The sequence below is a fragment of the Leptosomus discolor genome, chromosome Z (assembly GCF_034619465.1).
Source record: "Leptosomus discolor isolate bLepDis1 chromosome Z, bLepDis1.hap2, whole genome shotgun sequence".
NCBI classification, from domain to species: Eukaryota; Metazoa; Chordata; class Aves; order Leptosomiformes; family Leptosomidae; genus Leptosomus; species Leptosomus discolor.
Window position 1 is genome coordinate 32,382,016 of NC_141419.1, and position 20,240 is coordinate 32,402,255.

At 37.7% G+C, this 20,240-nt stretch overlaps 1 protein-coding gene across 1 annotated transcript in view; it reads right to left on the reverse strand.

Annotated features, from left to right (window-relative positions):
- FER (FER tyrosine kinase) overlaps positions 1-20,240 on the reverse strand; it is a 166,368-nt gene that overhangs the window by 9,060 nt on the left and 137,068 nt on the right. The window lies entirely within an intron of this gene.

Sequence of the window (20,240 nt, forward strand, 5' to 3'; positions counted from 1 at the left end):
GGAAGGGGTGGAGGAAAGGTATTTCAGTTTTTGTCCTTATTGCTCGCCATCCAACTCTATTGTAACTGGCAATAAATTACTGTTTCCCAAGTAGAGTCTGTTTTGCTGTGATGGTAATTGGTGAGTGATCTGCCTGTTTTATCTTGATGCACAAGCTTTTCTGATCTTCTCCCCTGTCCTATTGAGGAGGGGGAGAACAGAGGCTAGGTGCGCATCCGGGAGCCAGACAAAGGCAACACACCCCAACTACCCCTCACCTGAGGTCACGGAAATAAACCCACAGATTAACAATTCACATTTTATGCAAAATGAAAAAGAATTTGAAGGACCCTGAAACATGTTCCCACAATTATGAAAGATGGTGAGAAACCAGAGAACTAGCTCCATCTTCTCTCTGCCCATCTTATCTTTGCGTTACAGTTTCCATCAAAAATAAAAAGCTACTCAGTACTACAGGAAAAGGAATTTTGGCTCAGTGATGGATGAGAAGCTAAGAAAATCAACAGTCTTCCTTTCCCTCCCTCGATCTCAAACATGTTTTTTTAGATTAGAGACAGCCTGTAGTAATACTTGATAAAAGACCTATTGTGGCTTCTCTACAGCATACATTTGGAATAATAATACATGCTAATAACATATTAATTATATACTGTATGTATATAACATTTAATTGTTTCACAATGTATTAAAATACTACATAATAAAATATCTATTATTATTCCCATCTTAATGTAATAAATACAGAAAATTTTTGAAGGGAGAAAAATGTTAAGCAACATAATTAAATCTATAATTTTAGGAACATCATGGGCAAAGTACTTTAAAACTAAATTTACAATGTTTGTTTATTGCTTAAATAGCTAACGTGCTCACAAATGGCTTGTCTTACGTGAATATTCCAGAGTAGCTTTAATGTTTTGGATTGGAGCTGTAGCACAGATTTGAAGTGAATGCCCTGAGCACTTAATGCACATTCATTGGTTTTGAAGAATGATTTTGGTGCAAACAAACTAGATTACTCTTGAAAGAAACTAGAACTCCGCACACGGTAAGCACTAAATTTGTTTCTACAGCTAATGCAGAAAGAAAGATCTGAACCAATGACAAACACCTTCAAACATTATGCGTGGTTAGGACATTCATGACAAAGGACTGAACTATAGTCTAAAGTAAAAGTCTTGAACCATATATAAGACTTAAAAGTTTGTGTATCTACAACTACTTTGATCAACTGATCTATATTGAAATTGCACTACATTATTTGATACACAGAGTCTGTATTTGAGCATAAATACTATCATCTGTTTTAAGAATTTTAACACTTCTGCCACTAAGAACATTTATGACTCTTGAGCTTGATGCTACAGTGACATAAAAGTACTTATTCTTGCTGAAGATATGAACAAATGTATAAAACAGCTCAATGTGCACTATGTTAGACAGTTTGCTGTTATCATGTGGTATGGTTTGGTCAAAGTAAGACAGCTGCAAAACAAAAACTGATTGCTATTGCTTATACTCAAGTCTGTAAAATGTATCACCATGAAACTTAAAGAATTTATGGTTCCGATTACACTTTAATCATTAGTTTTGTTACTGTTTTACCTAAATAAAGTCTAGTTTTTGTAACAGATGCACATAAGGAGTGGAAAAAGTAATGAGGTCATATCTCAAAGAAAATCTACAAAGTTAATTAAAATCATGGACATCTTCCTACCCAAGTCTGACCTATCATTCAAACAAGTTCTGAGTCAGATTAAAAAAAAACAGTATATACTGATGTGTCTTAAGTTTATTCCTCATACTTAAGTCTGATTATTTGTGAAAATATATCATAAATAGTGAACATAGTATGATGCCTGTAAAGAAAGATTATGCTCAGTTCACATAATTTTTGTCTGTTCTGTATGTGACAGTTTTCTTTTTCTTTCAGAGTCATCTGAGGAAGTGTTTTTCATCATTACTCAAAGTTACAAAAACACTTCTGTGAAAATCAAACTCATATTTTAGAAAGTTGGTAAAGATTGTGATACTATATTCAGGATATATGTAAATTAACACTAGATCTTCCAAAAGACCACAGACACACAATGTCTTTGCTTCATGAAACAATGGTTTTCAAGCTGTCTATCAGCTGGCAGTGGGTTGCGGAATTATACTATACAAGCTGCCAGGCTGCACAGGAGTGCCAAGGGAGGAATCATAGGCCGGTGGTCAGCTAATGGCCCACAACTTGTGAGGGTGGACACAAATGCCTTCACATACACATACTTGAAAATAAAATTGAGATATAAAGTCAGATAAAAAGTTTACTTATTGTACAGTCATTTCTGGTGAACAAGAAGACTATGAGAATCAGCGGATTATACTAATTTTTACAGCCTGCAAAATGGTCAGTTACTGATGAACAAACACAATTACAGTAAGGTATGCCTTGAGGTAGGTACAAATATTTGGCATAGTAAGTTAGATACATTACTTAATTATTTTTGTAGAGGAGTAGCAGTACTGACCTTAGGACTGTGAACAGAATACTCTCCCCAATATGTTTATTCTTCAGAGTCAAACTTTCTGTTTCACTTTTTGACCATGACAGAGATCCTGCATACCTCAAAAGGCATAAAGTATCCCTTTGCAGGCACAAAAGTGAAGCACAAATGCTATATAATGTTATCACTTCTCACAGTTGTAGTTCTGGTCTCTTAATACTTGGTGTTTGATATAAAGAAGTAGAGTTCTTAATGTTGATCAACTGCATTAAGTATGAATCTCAATTTTCATTAAAAATGAAACTGTTTAAGATAGATGACAGGGAAGAAGAGACTGGAAAATAGCTTGGAGATAAAAGAGGAACAAAAAGAAACCCAAGCTTCCTATTTTCTGAATGCTTTGCATTTTTAAGTGATGCAGTATTTTATTAAAAAAGAAGATTGGTAATTCTATATGGAAGATTGTTCAGCTGATACAGACTCCTACTACTCTGAAGAGAGACAAGATCACTCCTGATTCTTGGAGTCTTCTCACCTGTCTGATCTGGGTACATTTTTACTAGGAAGAAACCCAGGTTGTTGTCACACATTATATGGCACTTGTCACCTACAGAAGTAATAATGGAGGAAAATTAAGCAATTGTAAACTTACTGTTTGCAGCCCAAAGACGGCTCAAAGGACTATACAGATCTAATGACACATTATAAAACTCCTATCTTCTTTGAGTTTTATTCAGGTAAATTACTACTGCATGTCCTCCATTTTTCTAGTAGGACAAGGTTTCTGCACTAGATATTTCAAAAGAGATAAAGATAGGCATAGTAGACAACAAGCAGTTCCTGAAAAGAATCAAAGCAGTAGACTATGAAGATGGAAATGAAGCCATAAATTGAAACATCACCTATTCCTCCCACCTTTTTTCCTCTTTCTGAGGTTTTCTTCACAATGCCTTCTTCTGGGACACAGACATTCCTATCAGCAGCATCTAAATGTTTTTCATCTTCATTGTTTCTCAACTTTTTTAGAACTTATTTTTCTGAACAATTATTTATTATCATAGTAGTCTTCTTTCCATTGTTATCCTTGTAGGTTTTTATAACCCATTTTTCCTGTGCACTGCTTATTACATGAAACGTGCTGAGCAAAATGTGAGACACACGATGTCTGATTTTTTTTTCCCCTTGCACTTCATTTATATCTTGAAACAAAGGTTTGTGATTAAATTTCTTTTGTGTGCTGATTTCTTTAATTTGTTTGGCAGTAAAGCTTACCTTGTCTTTCTCCAATGTGAATAACTTAAGAGTACATTATTACTCTGTGCAATTATATAGTAATACTCAACCTTCTATGTCGCTGTTTTTTCATTTCTAAAGTTATGGAAATCAAAGATTTACTAGTATACATATTATAGCCATGAGAAAGCCCTTTACAAATTAAGTTTGTACAACTGCACATTAACCTATCCAGCCTTTTCACTTCTCATAAAGTAGTGGTTTACACCATGAGCGTGAACTCTAGGAAAAAAAAATTTACAAAAAGCAATCCTAGTGAGAGTCTTAATGAAAACTAAGGGTCTGGATAGTCCTAGGACTGGATGATAAGTAACTTTACAGAAATCTTCAAATATTAGGGAAACTGGAAAGTGGAAAACACCTTCCAGAAGTCCCCACCGACGTGACACAGACAGGAATAATGGTTGCTGGATCCCGTGCAACCACTGCTACGCTCTGGATATTTTTGATAGAAACATTACAGAACATAAGAAGCACAAATATGGATACATTTATGACAGGTGTAAGATTTTTAATATACCTTAAAAATCTATTTGATATTAACTGAATTATAGGGGAAATTAGGTGTCCAAAAAGTAATTATTCAAGATGGACCAGAACTTAAATTTACATTTTGTGCTCGAGAAAGTTGCAGTGGACTTAGTTCACAATCACAGATGTCTTCCATTTCCAAAATCAGTCATACAAGTAGACTGTACTATTCATAGTAAAGCAAATACTGTTTTCAAGCAAAAATTTCCACAAGTACTGTATCACTCACAGAAGCAATTAAAATGAAACACAACAATACAGCATACAGAATGACAGGGTGGTAGGGGTTTGAAGGGACCTCTGGAGGTCATCTAGTCCAACTCCCCTGCTAAAGCAGGTTCACCTACAGCAGGTTACACAGGAACACTTCCCGGCGGGGTTTGAATATCTCCAGAGAAGGAGACTTCACAACCTCCCTGGGCAGCCTGTTCCAGTGCTCTGCCACCCTGGGAGTAAATAAGTTTTTTCTCATGTTGAGGTGGAACTTCCTGTGCTCCAGCCTGTTCCTGTTGCCTCTTGTCCTGTCACTGGGCACCACTGAAAAGAGCCTGGCCCCATCCTCTTGACACTTGCCCTTTAGATATTTGTAAGTATTGGTAAGATCCCCTCTCAGTCTTCTCCAGGCCAAAGAGCCCCAGGTCTCTTAGTTCTTCCTCACAGGGGAGATGCTCCAGTCCCCTAATCATCTTTGTAGCCCTCCGCTGGCCTCTCTCCAGCAGTTCCCTGCTCTCTTGAACTGGGGGGCCCAGAACTGGACACAGTACTCCAGATGTGGCCCCACCAGCGCAGAGTAGAGGGGGAGGAGAACCTCCCTCGACCTACTGACCACACTCTTCTTCCTGCACCTCAGGATGCCATTGGCCTTCTTGGCCCCAAGGGCACATGGCTGGCTCATGGGTAACTTGTCGTCCACCAGGACTCCCAGGTCCTTCTCCGCAGACCTGCTCTCCAGCAGGTCGACTTCCAGCCTGTACTGGTGCGTGGTGTTATTTCTTCCCAAGTGCAGGACCCTACACTTGCCCTTATTGAACCTTATTAGGTTCCTCTCTGCCCAAGTGTATTTCTTGTGATAATATCCTGGCATTATTCAACCTGCATGATGACACAAAACTTGCTACAATAACTGTCCTTGCCTTTTATACAAGAAGGATGCCTCAATTTAGTTCTTCATTCTGAATTTAGTTCTGAATTAATCTCTTCCTTATTCTATTCTATAGTATAATGTCAAAATATCATTGATTTCTCTGTACAGAGGCATTAAATACTAGTTTAACTTGTTTACAAACTTGGTAACATCTGAAGAGGCAGATCAGATATGGTCAAAGATCATATTCACTTTTCTATTATACATCAGTGATAGAAAAGCTTCCACACTGAATTTAAAGACAATGCCTAAAGCAAAGTAGCTTCTAGTGCTGAATTTCTGATTATTAAGTTTTTTAGAAAATAAATTTCTCATTTTATTAAACACAGCCATTTTCTAGTGTTAATATTATGTGTTCTATTAAGTTTAAAAAACAATTGAACATTAATAATAAAAAGCGGCATGAGAAGTAGACAAAAAACACTGCAAGTACCTAAGGAACGAAGAAATTCAGAATCATAATTACAATACGTGTTAGTCTTTTACATTTTTTTTCATTAGAATAAAATGAACTAGCACGATAGTATAGAATTTGTAGGGTTTTTCAGGTCTCAGTGAAAAAGGATGTATTTTAAAATATTTATATCTCTTCTATATAAGAGATATAAATATTTTAAAATACATCCTTTTATATATAACCTTCTATATTCTAGGTTAGAATTAAGTACTTACAGCTGTTGTATATATAAGTTCAGCTGAGGCAGGCAGTAAGTTAGATTTTTCAATAGCTAATGCCAACAATGTTGTATTCTGGAATAGTTAAGTTAGCCCTAAATGCATTCCTATCACTTAAATCTACTTCTGCTCCTACCAGCAGACAGGCATGGATTAAGTTTTCAAAAGTAACAGAAAAGTACACACTAAAGTGCATGGGTTTTAGTAGATAAAGTATTATACAGGCACCCATAGATCCCGAGACATTTTATTTAATAAAGTTAAAAAATGAAAAGCTAATAATCAGGGTACAAAGAAATCAAGCATTCACCACAATTAAGGTAAAAGAGACTACATATTAATCAAAATAATAAAGAGACTACATATTCATTAATACACAAGGAATAAGAAATAAACCAAATAAATTAGGTTTGATTACAACTCAGAAACAAAAGACAGAGCAGAGAAGCAGTAGAATCAAATAGTGCTAGACAAGAGGGTTATGTTGTAGTCCTAAACTCTGTGGCTAGATTATGAAAAAAACCCCTAACCTCTTGAATTTGTAAGAGAAAGTCATAAAGAAAGCCAATAATAAATAAAGAAAAATCAACCACAACTTAAAGCAATTACTACACTATGAGTGTTTCTTACTTAGGAAAGGAAAAATTTAAATGGATGACACAGGTAGCATACGCTAGCTAAGCATGCTTAGCAACGGAAACCAGTTTGACAAAGACACATAACAATAGTTCACTAATTCATAAATTTCTAATCAGAGTAAAAAATATTTTGAATTTGTACCTTACCACATGTCTCTACTTCAAAGGTTATCAACAAATGATTACTGGCATGTTTGGGTATTTTAATATTCTAAAAATAGTTCTGTTTTGTAACTGTCATAAAAGAATCTAAAGCAAAAATGAATGAAAATGAAGATAAGTAATAATTTACTGATTGTCCTAGACAGCTAAGTAAGATTTGCAGTTAGCTTACAGAAATACATGAGAAGTTTTATATGGCTAATACATTGTAGAGAATTAGATATAGAAATTGAAAGGAATAAAAGGACCTACTCATTTTCTGTAAATTAGCACATTTGGAAATGAATTGAACCGCTCTTCCCCTTTTTGTTGCTATTACTTAAAATCTGCAATAGGTTTTCTACCCAAAAATGAACACAAATGTGGAAGAAAAATATTTGCACTTTTTCTGGTCACAAGAGGAAGAAGAAAGTGATGTGATTTTGACAATTTGGCGGGTTTAACTGTAGGAAATGTGGAAGAAACATGAGATGACAGTGTGCTGATTAAGGATCATGATTATATCTCATACTGATAGCACCAGATGTGACAGGACTGCCATAGCTTTCAGAAACTGGAAGAACTCACATATAACATGCTCGTTCATCATGGTAAGATTTTATGTCTAGGAAGAGTCAAGGAATACATGTTAACAAGCCCAGAGGCTCTGAGTTCATCTCCTACTGAACTCCATCCTTTTTATCCTATTAGAACTTCATGTTATCTCATGAAGTCATCTGTTACAAGACTGTCCTTCCCCTAGAAAATCCAGACTTCTATATTTAGAAGAAGCCACCCTGCCTCTGGCTGTTATCTGACTCTGTGAAGCATGCTCACTCATGTATAGTGTTGATTGGCCATGGATCTGGAGTGCTCCTGTGTCCTCTGGGGACTCAGAAGTTTGTTGCAGGTGCAGGAAACACTTTCCTGTGCTTAATCTAAAGACAGGAATAGAATGAACTATTAGAAAACTGTTGTAAAGCTATGGATTTACTATACCTATTATTCTGAAATATTTCCACACACAAAACCATTCTAGCAGTACACTATAGGTACACAGTATCCTCTTAGCTATTTAACATGTTACATTTATTTTAGCATTTGCTGTGGATAAAGGTTATAAAATACCCAAAGTTTATCTATTTATTTGCTAATCTCCTAAAATCTTCCTGCATAAAGAGATTATGGGTACAAAATTTCTTAAAAGACAAGAGAAATCTGTTTACAACACATAGCAATGCACTGAAGTTGCCTGTTTTCATTCAGCATCTTTGTTAACGATCTGAAGGAAAAGTCAAATTGCACTTTAATTAAATTTCCAGATGATATTATATGAGGAGCTACAGCAAACAACAGTAAGGGCAAAGAAATAAAAAGAATGAAAGAAAGAAAGGATGGAGAAATGTCTGCTGGAAACACCAAAATTAGACTTAACTTGCAAAACAGAAATTAATATATTTTGAAAAATTAAGCTTAAATACAGACATCAGTAAAATACAAATAAATACTACTAAGCAATCATGTGGAAGGAAAAGAGAAATAAAACACATATGGACGCTAATGAAGTACAAGTAATGGAATGAAATTGAGCTTAGGAAAAGAAAAGCTCATTATTTACTAGATTGTGAGAAAGCTGCCTAGGAAAATTAAGAAATTCTATTTTATTAATGCAGTTACTTGAAAAACTAAACCAGATAAATAGGTGTACAGACTAATGTCAGTTTCAAAGAGATGGACTAAATAAGCTAATACCACTTTTTATTGATTTAAAATAAACATTTGAATTGTCAGATGCCCTGGAATAAATTATTATACTATCAGGTATATAGTACACACCAAAAAGGTAGTAGTCAAAGTAGGAACGACCCCAGGAAACACTCATTTTCTGAATTTTGCTTTTATTCATTTTGCCATGCATGAAAAGATGTCTTTTTCAGCCACTCACATACATGCAAACTTTGTATCTCCTAAGAAAGGCTTGAAGTTTTTTTTTTTTTTTTCACTTCTAATATTAATTCCCAGCAGCTCACAGCAGAACAGCTCTACAGATCTATTTTTACTGTACATTTATTTTAGTTTGAATTAGAATACACAGAAACTGGTATAGGCAAATTTAAGATGGCATTTTGGCATCATACAATAAAATTAATCAGGTAACTGCTTGCTAGCTGCTAAGTAATTAATAACTGGAGAGCAAAATTTTTTTGAAAAAAGCTTTTAAAATAATTCTAGTAATGCAAAACAACAACACTTCAAGCGCAATTCGTGACACAAACTGTTCACTTCTGTACAGAAAAGTACTACAGGTGTTACCAGCTAGGTAAAGGTAAGTTCCTACAAAGTCAGATATCAGAATTTTAAATCACTGCTACATTGCCTATATTATTGCGTCAAAGCTTGTATTCACTGCATCTTTACTGTAATGCAGTCCCTTCATTCAGAATATTGAGCTGATGTGAACTTTGCTGCTAGCAAAAGCATGTCATTTATGGAATCTCAGCATAAATACTAAAATCTCTAGACAATTCTAAAAAAGCTGCCAAGCTACGTGGTTGTAATTTTGTGAATTTCCACTGTCAACTTGAATGCAATACTGACCATAACCCACGGAAAGTTCAGCAAGTGTGTACTGACAAAGAGGGCTTCAAAGTGTGCCATCCCATAGACAGTCATTGTAGCACATCAGAGACTGCCAAGACCTTATCATGAGCTGCCCACAGCATCATTTGCAGGGAGGTGATGAAACAAGAACTTGAAAATGGAGGTTTTAATATTAATTATTTTTGATCTTAACCTAAGAGACTTAATAACAGGACACGTTGAAAAGGTCATTGGTATTACAGGACAAGAGAGACATTTTAATGCTTAAAGTAAAAGCTTCCACACAGACAGAGCTTCAGATGGTGGATGCAGCCCCCCAAGCCCCAGACTGCAGGGAGCACCTGGGGCCTCTCTCTGATGAAAGAAGTGATGGCCCTCTGTCCTTCAGTGCTGTCTTCGAGGTGCTGTCCACCAAGTGGGAGAGTTACAAGAGGAAGTGAGCAGGCTATGCAACATCAGCGAAGACAAAAGGGAGAAAGACAGCATCTTCTCTAACACGCAACAGCTTGAAGAGTCCCAGAGTCCACATGCAGTAGAGATGTAGGCAGTGTCCACTCCTAGTATTAAGGTAAGGGCAGCCTATGGAGAAGACGAAGCTCATGACTTCTGCCTCCAACAGGAATGCCGATGCCCTACCTAATGGATTACAACAACAGAATATGGTCACCACCCTCAAAGTGGAAGAGGATTGAGATGTGCCTTCACAGAATCACAGAATGGTAGGCATTGGAAAGGACCTCTGGAGATCATCTAGTCCACCCCCCCTGCTAAAGCAGGTTCACCTAGAGCTAGTTATACAGGATCACATCCAGGTGGGTTTTAAATATATCCAGAGGAGACTCCACAACCTCCCTGGGCCGCCTGTTCCACTGCTCTGCCACCCTTAATGAAAAGAAGTTTTTCCTCATGTTGAGGCAGAACTTCCTGGGCACAAACTGGAGCACTAAAAGTGCCTGGCCTCATCCTCTTGACACCCGCCCTCCAAGTAAAGGATCTGGGTCACCTGACCCTAAACTATGCAAGACCACCAGGAAGAAGTGGTGACTGATCATAATGGGCAACTCCCTGCTGTGGGGGACAGAGGCACCCATCTGCTGACCTGACCTATCATTGAGAGGTTTGCTGCCTGCTGGGGGCATGGATCCAGGGTATTGTGGAGAGACTGTCGAAGTTGTTCAACCCTCTGACTGCTACTCCTTGTTGTTCTTCCATGTGGCCATCAGTGATGCTACCACAGGCTACCTGGAGAGTATCGAAAATGACTACAGAGTTCTGGGGGCAGTAGTCAAGAGCATGGGGGCTCAGATGGTGTCCTCAATCCTGCTGGCGATGGAAAGGTGTGAGGAGGAGAGCACTGATAGTACAGGTCAATAACTGGCTGTGGAGCTGGTGTTGGTGACAAGAGTTTTGGGTTCTACAACCATGGCACCATGTTTATGGATCAGTGTCTGCTCAGGAGAGGTGAGATCCACCTCACTAAGTTGGGCAAAGCTATGTTTGAGAACAGGATGGCTGACCTGGAAGGACAGCTTTCAGGTAGGACTAAAGAAGTAGTCACCAGTTATGCTGTGAGGAAGTAATGAACAGAATGGATAAGCAAAGGGCCTGGAGTGATGGAACATAATGAATGCCTTCTTGGTCTTTTCTAGCAAGACCAGCCTTCAGGAATCCCAGGCCCTAGAGACCAGGGAGAATTTGGAGCAAGGAAGAAGTATGCTTGGTGGAAGAGGATCTGGTCAGGGAATACTTAAGCAAAATGGACTTCCATAAGTCCATGGACCCTGATGGGATGAACTCATGAGTGCTGAGGCACTTGACTGCAAGGCCATTTTCAATAATCTTTCATCTATCATGGTGACTGGGAGAAGTGTCCAAAGACTGGAGTATAGCAAATGTCACTGCGATTTTCAAGGAGGACCCAAGGAACTGCAGGCTCATCAGCCTCACCTTGATCTCTGGGAACATGATGGAGCAGCTAATCCTAGAAACAATTTCCAGGCACATGAAGGATAAGAAAGTCATCAGAAGTAGTCAGCACAGCTTCACTAAGGGCAAGTCATGCTTGACCAACTTGAGAAACTCTTACAATGAACTGACTGGCTTGGTAAATGAGGGGAGAGCAGTGGACATGGTCTACCTCAGTAGCCTAAGTAAGGCTTTCAACATTGCCTCCTGTAAGATCCTCACAAAGAAGCTGTTGAAATATGGGCTGGATGAGCAGACAGTAAGGGATTGAAAACTGGATGAAAGGCTGGTCCCAGAGGGAGTTATCAGTGGCACAAAGTTGGAGGCGTGACTAGCAGTGTACCCCAGGGGTCACTACTGGGTCCAATTCTGCTTAACATCTTCATTAATGATAACGGAGCACAGCACACTCTCAGCAAGTTTGCTATGGCTCCTTCCATTAAGCAAAGCAGTAACTTCCTATCAGTTCTTATTGGTAGCAGATGTTCCTTTCCTCTACACAGCTTAGCTCTGCTTACTTATTTTCCAATGTAAAAGGTTTAGTTACTCCTGAACAACGGACATACAGAAGGAGGAAAGAAATATTTTGCCCTACTGTTGTAATCAAGCATGTCTGCAATCTTAACCATGACAAAGTAATTGTAGTAATACAGTATCATCAAATTTAATCATAATTATTTATAGCTTTGTCTTGGGAACATGACTTTCTCCTGCTCATTAACACTGTTTCCTACTATTATTCTGTGTATGAACAGCAAAGGTCTTGGGCCTTCTGCAATAAGAGAAAGCAAGACAAACAAAAATGGAAAAAAAATTGTAGAAGATAAAAGGAAGAGCAGCACCAATGGTAAAAATCAGGTAAGTAAGTACAATTTAAAAGCAGGAAGTCCAGACTATTATTGTTATTACGAAGGTATTTATAAGGCAAGAAAAAAATAAACAACAAATTACATTATTCTGAACAATAAGAGCACAACTATTTCAGTATTTCTCCATCAGCTTTCAAAGTATGTTAGTGACACTGTGGAATCACAGACAAAGAAGTAACATTCACTATTGTTTCTCAAAGGTAAGAAGAATAAAATGAAGTTCACAGAGACATACATATTAAATAAAAAAAAAAAGATAGTTTAGGTAATTTGGAAGGGCTATTAGGTAATCTTGTCACACATGATTTTTAAATGTTTATCTCCTTTGTGCTATCAAGGCAAATATGTCAGCTAGCATTTCAGTTCAACATAATATGAAAGGTGTATGTACACACAAAACCTCTAAACCCCACCTATTGAAATGAAATAGAACTGAACCATAAACTGAGGAAGTTACAGGAATTCTTCTTTTCATTCATCCCAGCACAATCTTTTGTGTAGGAAGGCATAAACACTTCCACAACAATTATCTAATGTATTAAATGCCTGTGACATTTGGAAGGACAACAGCAATTTTGATACGGACCAGAGATCAAATTTTAGCCTACTACACCTTACAAGGCAGAAGATGGTAGTGCATTGACTTAAAATCCTTTTTAGTTACTTTTTCCTCTGTAAAAATTTGGAGTTTGGATTTGTAATGAATTGATAATTGATAAATTTGCAGAGTTCAGTTGATCCTACAGTTCTATATGCCCACATGAAGCACGTTCTCTTTCATTCTCTCATAGATGGTTCTCAGCACAGATAACTGGGCATTTGTCAAAGTGACCCAGATGACTATTGGAGTACTGAGACTTCCTTTCCATGGTGCACCTTGCAATCTGTTAATTACCATTTCTTCTGTGGTTTTTAAAATTTATAAGCCTGTGGTGGTGATGGGGAGTCCAGTCGGAAAGCCTGAGATCACTTCCACTATCTACTGACATTAAAGGAAACCTTCCCTGATGGCACCTATCATGTTGCAAGTCAAAAGATCTGGGAACAGATTTCTTGCATTTCTACTTGTTAATTTTAAACTTCCAGCCTTTTTTGGACTTCATAATGATTTCATATGGATGAACAGATTTGCCTGCTTCACCTGGACCTCTGTTTCTTTGAAAAGTGTTTAGCTACAGTATACGGAAGATTTAGTGGAACAGCACTGCTGCTGCACTGTAAAGTGTGTGGAACAGTCTGCAATACACAACTTCCACAGGACTAAAGTTCTATGTCATTTGGACATGCAAGTCAACTCTAAGTTGGATTGCCTAAAGCATCATTAAAGTTGGATTTAATGATGAAAACATCCCCCTGGAAGAAACCCACCAGTCTTTAGCTCACCATAGAGAAAAAGGTCTGAAAAAGATGAGATTGGAATATGAACAGATAATGGAGTTGGCATTGTGAGCCAAATCTTCCTACATATATAAATAAGAAAAAAAAAAAAAAAAAAAAGGCAGCACTTTGTGTACAGTTAAAACCAGTCAATGTCTGTTTCTTAACTAGCCACTTCCTATAAATATGAGCCAAAATGTGAAATCTCGGTTCTACTAAAGTTAATGGAATTAGGATTTCAATCATTGTTTTTAAGATGAAATTGTTCAAACATTTGACTATACTTTTTTCCAACTTTGTTTAGTTTTTCTAAAAACAGGTATAGTGTCTTGAGAGAAATTCTGTAAAACTACCCTGTGTATGAATTAACACAGGGGTGTGATACACAGGACAGTGGGACTCAAGAATTGTCTTGGAGACAGGACAAACTAAATTCCCTTTTTCTGTAAAGAATAAAAAAATCAGTTTCCTTTAGAAGCACATAGTGTTTGTTGGCTGCAACCACAGCAAGTATGGCAACTAGCATCACAAGAAGAGAAACACATTCTCCAGATCTAAATTTCCCTGAGTTTGGCTCACGTTTACTTTATGCATTGCCCCCCACATACACACAAATACAGACTCCAAGTGATAGAATCTTCAGCTTCAAAATATTTTTATTAGATCAGCCAATAATCAGTCTATTTTACCTTTCTTACTTTTATTAACAATGCAATTTGTTACTTTTATTGGAGAATTCAAATCAAGCACTTTTTATCCTTTGCATTTTTATTATTCAGCTTTCTCTGTCGATCAGTTTTACCTATGCTTTTGCTTTTTTTCTGAGTTACTACTTTATTTACCACTTTCTAACATATCTCTCACTTCCCCTTCCGACTGACATATTTTTCTTTTTCTATAGCTGTTTCTAGTATGTGGATAGCTATTGCACCTCTTTAAGTATCTGCAAAAGAGATATGAATGATTATACTAGATATGAAATGAATTTGTCTTGAATCTACATATCAGAATATAAAGGAAGCATACAATTCATCAGTGAAATGACAGTTGTGTATATAGGCCAGAATCTTAGGGGAAATACCTGAACAATATTTCAAGGTGGTGTTTAAATACTAAGTTAGTAGCTGCAGTTAGTAGCTTAGTCTATGGGGATTTGAGTTATGTCCAATAGGTACCTCTACATTAGCAAACAGTTCAGTGCAAGAGAAGTAGATAACAGACTGAAATAGGTAGTGCTGAGGCTGCCCAGATCTCCACTACATGCAGTTACAGAGGTTTACTTTGGATTAGATGTAGCCCATTTTCGCATGCCAAACATGGTCCCACACTGCGTGCAGGAAAGCTATCATACAAATTTTGGCTTTCTCATTTGCAGGCTTTTTTAAGGAGCGCCATTTTGTCCTTTCCACTATCTCATGCCGATGTCAGCAGCACATCAGTGGCACATCAGAGCCCCTGCCATTATTGTTCACAGAAGACTCCCCATAATTTCTGCTCCTCCTTGAGTTATGTCATTCCTCCTGATGACTGTCCTACATTCCAGCTCCAGGTTTAGACAACATCTACTGCAAGGGGCACAGAACACCAGTAGAGGTGAACTCTGGTTTAAAGAACAGGTTAAAACTATCATAGAAAAACACTGGCTTATTGTCAAATCTGAAGATTTGTAGGACTGTATCAGTTGCTACCAAATACTCTCCAAAACGAAGGTGAAGCTCTTCAATTTAATAGTCACTTCATAGTTAAAAAAGCAACTACTGCCCATTTAAGGAAAAAATATGTCTTTATATTTGACATAGAAAAATCTTCCATAACTTTTACAGTCTTGTAAGTGTTCTGCCTGACTGACTCTCTCTGAAGGTTACAATGCTCTCTTGTGGTAACAAAGATGGTTATTTACTTACAGACCTATAAACAACCAGTTTCAATTTACAGCTGAAGTCCAGCTGTGTTATAAAAGAATAATGATATATACAGAAGTTAAACAAACCCTCTGAAATTAAAATATATAACCAGGATAAATAAATATATCTGTAATCACAGTAATATAATTTCACACTTGAGTTTAGCTGAAATAAGACAACAGCAGTATGGGAGATCCTGTCATCTCAGTTTTGCTATCTGTTTATGATACTCAGAATTTCTATTCAGGAACATGATAATTCCTGATCATTTCAAGCTAGAGGGATATTAAATGCATACCTATGACTAGTTTTTTATCTAAGCAGTTACGCTAGCTCCCATAAGAATTACTTGTAATACAAAAGGGAGGCAAGGGTGGTCTCAGTAAAAGAAAATGAGGAGGGAGTGAGACTTCATGATTCCATCCATGACCCTGCAAGGAGGACAAGGAACTAGTCCAGATAATCATGTGCAAGAATGGACGGCCTGCACAGGCAATAATGGGAAGAAAGTGTGGTTTCCTGAAAGTGAATGAGAAGTCAGGAAGGTCTATGACACCAAAGAGGATTGACAGCCAATTCATTTGTTAGTAATGGGAATGGAGATATTTATAACCAATTAACTATTAAGAAGCAATATTCACAGCAGGAAAGTTCAAACACTCCTTGTTTACGCATTTGTAAGGTTACTCATCATACTGATCTCCAAAACCCTGCCCAGAAATTACTCCAAAAGCAGGAAGATTTTAGAATCAAGTATTTTTACTTATTCTATCATTGTAACTCATATATGTATTTATTTTTCAAAACTGGGACTTGGCCCTTATTTCACTGATCTATTTTTATTTCCCAGAACCCACAAGGCTTGATGAAGTATCTGACACCCAGCTTTGCCAGGAGCATTGTCTGTCAGGCTTGAGTGACTCAGCTTAAATCTGTGAACAACAAAATACTGTAGCATTGATTCAACAATTCATATGGCTCCATGTACCTTGATGATCTCCCTCAATCTTCCAAATCAGCTAATATGCCAATAAGGTTTTCTCCACTGCCTACTGCCTCACATAATGGATTTTGAAGTAGCTTTTGACAAAGAATAAGTCCCTATTTCAATCAATACTCACAGCAACATAAAGATGTTTCATAAAAGCATATCCCTGACTATAAAATTCTGCCAAACGAGACAGAAAGAGGCTGAGAACTACAGAGCAATGACAAAAAGTGAGAGACCGTAACAAGCACTTAGCTTACTGTATGTTTTATTTTACTCATTCTCAGCACCAATTCCTTTAAGGTGCATTCAGAATCTTTTTGTGAGCCATATCTATTGGAACTGAATTTACCTTCGAACTGAGCTGAACATGGATAACTTCTGCTAAGTTTCTCTCAGCTTTATGAGAAAAATGTCTTGATTCTCAAAGAAAGATCAACAATAAGCTGGAAAACACAATTTTCTTTGTTATTTGATATGTAGAACCAACCATATGCCATCTCTGATCATGCAGAAAAATATATTCTCTAAAACACATTTTTTCAGTTGCATAAACTTTAAAACTAACTCTTTTCATGAAGGCACACTAAAATCCATTTCACATTCTTCCTTCATCTGTTTTTCACTATACACAGCCACACGCCTACGCTGAACGTAATACTTCAGTGATAAAACGACAGCAATGTAAAGCTCGGAGGCACTTCTGAAAAACCTCCTCAGGCACTGCAGAGAACTACATTACAGTAAGGTATATCATCTCTAGTACTATCGGAAAAAAATAGTGCATAAACATTTTGTCAAATCCACAAGCAGGTGTAACCTAGTATGCATACATAAATATATACATAAGTGTGTATAAAAATTAGAAAAGGGAAATATGTTCCTTTTTCTCAGGAAAGCAACTTGGGAATTTATTATTCATTATCATTGACATACAGCCTAAGAATTTTTTATTGAAATGAAAGTAGTTTCCTGTTTGAGATAACTGGGGAGTCACCTTAGAGTAAACCTAGTTTCCTCTTTGGAATGTCAAGAATCAGTATAAGGAAGCAAATAAAACACTGAATCAATACATTACATTTTAATGCAACATTTATTTCCTTTTCTAGAAACACTAATTAGAATTTTCTGCTGTAAGAAATAAACCAGAAAAAGTTCTACACCCTGAAGAAAATAGTGTATATAAAAGCATGCTTTGCCTTTACTAAACAAACATTGACACACATGCTTACCTTCTGGTCAATGATCTATGCTCAAAGAAGAACCCCGTACCTAATTTCTGAGATGACCAGCATTTAGTTGACTGCATTCTTCCTCTCCTCCCTGACCCACCTTCTGCTTTTATCTTATCCTATCATCTAATTTGTTGTTTATCATCTACCACTACCTCCTCCTTTACCCACTGCAAAAATGAAATCCTACATTCCATCTTTCTTTTTGGCACAGATTATCGAAAACATAGTTTAAAAATTCAGATTTCAAAGGTATTTGCAAGTTATGTCTTTTCCTACTCAAAGAAATTAGTCTACACAAGCAGATCTACACTTGCTCCATATCTACTAGCAAGATCTGGAGAAACACGTCTGATGGCATACTGGAACTTCTTCTACCTCTTAAAAGTTCAGTAGTAAGTCACAGAAATTATAAGTCTTGTTGAGAATAATGGAAACAAAGAGAACGTGGAACTGTTAAAAATTAATCCCCTGAAACTAAAATGAAGATATGAGGTAGAAATGTCTAGATACTGTAGATGACAGCAACCTAATTAGTGCTGCATATATAGTAAAAGTATAATATTATCTTTTCTGTACTTGCTTCTGCATAAAGTATATAGATATGTGCTTCAATAATAGTTCCAGAGTACATGCCTTTATTGACGATATATAACACAAGACAGAAATTCACAGACCGTGAACTTAAGGCTTGTTATTCCTCTAAACAGTAGATATCACTAAAATTTTCACATTTACCACAGAAAGAAATTACGTTTCATCCACTATTCTCCATTGCAGGAGGACTATGAGAGTAGAGAGAGTATTATTTATACTACATAGGAAAGCTGCGTGACTTTATGACCACCACAGCTTTCACAAACTCTACCTGTATGTTATTTTTATCTCAGTTTCAACATTCTGTACTCTCATTTTTTTACTTTTCACTTAATTAGAGAGAGCCTGTCACTCTCATGCAGTGAGTAGATTTATTATTCTATAAAGATGTTATTCAAATTATTTTCACAGAATCATAGAATCATTCAGGTTGGAAAAGACCTTTGAGATCATTAAGTCCAACCATCAACCCTGCTCTACCAAGTACACCCCTAAACCATGTCTCCAAGCACTACATCTAAACGACCTTTAAACACATTAAGGGATGGTGACTCCACCACCTCCCTGGGCAGCCTATTCCAATGGCTGACAACCCTTTCAGTGAAAATTTTTTTCCTAATGTCTAGCCTAAACCTACCCTGGTGTAGCTTGAGTCTGTTCCCTCTTGTTCCATCATTAATTACCTGTGAAGAGACCAGCACCTACCTCTCTGCAATGTCCTCTCAGGTAGTTGTAGAGAGCAATAAGGTCTCCCCTCAGCCTCCTTTTCTTAAGACTAAATAGCCCCAGTTCCCTCAGCCGCTCTTCATAAGACCTGTTCTCTAGGCCTTTCACCAGCTTTGTTGCCCCTCTCTGCACTCTCTCCAGCACCTCAGTGTCTTTCTTGTATTGAGGTGCCCAAAACTGAACACAGTACTCGAGGTGTGGCCTCATCAGTGCTGAATACAGGTGGACGATCATCTCCCTACTCTGGCTGGCCATACTATTCCTAATACAAGCCAGAATGCTACTGGCTTTTTTGGTCACCTGGGCACACTGCTGACTCATATTCAGATGCTCATCAGCCAGCACCCCCAGGTCCTTTTCTGCCAGGCAGCTTTCCAGCCACTCACTCTCAAGCCTGTAGCACTGCGTGGGGTTGCTGTGGCCCAAGTGCAGGACCCGGCACTTCGCCTTGTTGAACTTCACACAACTGACCTTGGCCCATTGATCCAGCCTGTCCAGATCCCTCTGCAGAGCCTTCCTACCCTTGACCAGACCAACACTCCCATCTATCTTGGTGTTGTCTGCAAACTTACTAAGGGTGCATTCTATCCCTTCATCAAGATCTTTGATAAATATGTTAAACAGAAATGGCCCCAGTACTGACCCCTGGGGAACACCACTTGTGACCGGCCGCCAGCTGGATTTAACTCCACTGATCACCACTCTCTGGGCCCGTCCGTCCAGCCAGTGTTTTACCCAGCAGAGCGTGTGTTCATCCAAGCCATGAGCAGCCAGTTTCTTCACTAGAATGCTGTGGGAAACAGTGTCGAAGGCTTTACAGAGGTCGAGGTAAACAATATCCACAGCCTTTCCATTATCCAGCAGGCAAGTCATCTTGTCATAGAAGGAGATCAGGTTCATTAAGCAGGACCTGACTTTCATAAACCCACGCTGACTGGACCTGATCACCTGGTTGTTCTGTAAATGACTCGTAATGTCACTCAAGATGATCTGCTACATGACCTTCCCTGGCACCAAGGTCAGACTGACAGGTCTGTCGTTTCACGGATCCTCCTTTCGGCCTTTCTTCT